This window comes from Sinocyclocheilus grahami, unplaced genomic scaffold, assembly GCF_001515645.1.
Source record: "Sinocyclocheilus grahami isolate Dianchi unplaced genomic scaffold, SAMN03320097.WGS_v1.1 scaffold13694.1, whole genome shotgun sequence".
NCBI lineage: Eukaryota > Metazoa > Chordata > Actinopteri > Cypriniformes > Cyprinidae > Sinocyclocheilus > Sinocyclocheilus grahami.
In genome coordinates this window covers 4,472-5,567 of record NW_015515015.1, presented here as the reverse complement: position 1 = coordinate 5,567, position 1,096 = coordinate 4,472, and the positions used below count along the sequence as shown (strand labels likewise).

The following is a 1,096-nucleotide window of genomic DNA, read 5'->3' as shown; positions in this document are numbered from 1 at the left end:
CTTCCAGGAAACACTCAGCTTCTGCAAAATACAAAGAGAAAAAGAAATAACCTTAGAAAACAAACAAACCAGACACCAATATAAATAGGCAAAATAAATAATAATAATAACAAAAAAAGAAAACGCATTCAAAGTCAATAAAAAAAAATGCAACACAAACACAAACAAAAACTTCAAGCCCACTTAAGCAGTGGACAAGAATGTGACTACCCAAAGCAGCAGTGTGGCTCAAAGAGCGAGGGTAGGAGAGAGAGAGCTGCATTAAGGTGACTGCTCACACTCAGCCTGCCTCAACGCATGCAACGAGGACCCTAAACACAAAAGTCTGTTACAATCTCAATTTAAAAAAGCATACAAGATCTTACAAAAAAAGAAAGTAAACTATTTACTCACCCTATAATTAGATGACGTAACATTCACAACTACACACAAAGTCATATAGTAGCTCCTTTAGTTGGTATATTAACAGCTAGTGCTCTGACCTGGCTATTATGCTGCCATGATGCACAGATGGGAGCCTTGAAGGCACACCACACTGAAATGCATAACTGTAGTTAAATCGAACCAAACTTCCCACAGCACCACAAACGCACTGCATTAAAACTTACCAGAGTAAGCTGCGCACCACACACACAGCCTTGGTGGACCAACGTCACACTAAACAAGTAAAAATCGCATGATATCATTGAATAACACTGGGATCAAACAGCGAAGCTACATCGCTAAAAACACATACCTCCGTAATCCACAGCAATGAAAGAAAGGGGCGGGCTTTCGACCATGACGCACTCCAGGAGGCATAAACAACAGGATTATATATACAACAGCGGAGTGATACCTCATTGGCCATGTAATTAATGATGGTGACGTTTCAGACACGTCACCAACCTCACTACATGTGCATATTTCTCTCCTGTTTCAGATGAGATGATTTTTCACTGGAGAAAGTAATATTATGGATTATGTACTTGTATTATAGCTGGAAGCAAAGGTTTCCAGTTAAAAATGTTTTGATGGATTTGTTTCTTACAAACACACAGCTTTTTGCATCACAAGATGTTAATTGATGGACTGGAGTGGTGTGGATTACTGTGAT

At 39.2% G+C, this 1,096-nt stretch overlaps 1 long non-coding RNA gene across 1 annotated transcript; it reads right to left on the bottom strand.

Moving 5' to 3' along the window:
* Window positions 1–384: 384 nt before the first annotated feature.
* LOC107579041 (uncharacterized) lies at window positions 385–783 on the bottom strand. The gene is made up of 3 exons (XR_001608416.1): window positions 737–783; window positions 609–657; window positions 385–535 (listed from the first exon to the last, which is right to left on the bottom strand). It is a non-coding gene; the product is annotated as an uncharacterized lncRNA (long non-coding RNA).
* Between the last annotated feature and the right edge of the window lie 313 nt (window positions 784–1,096).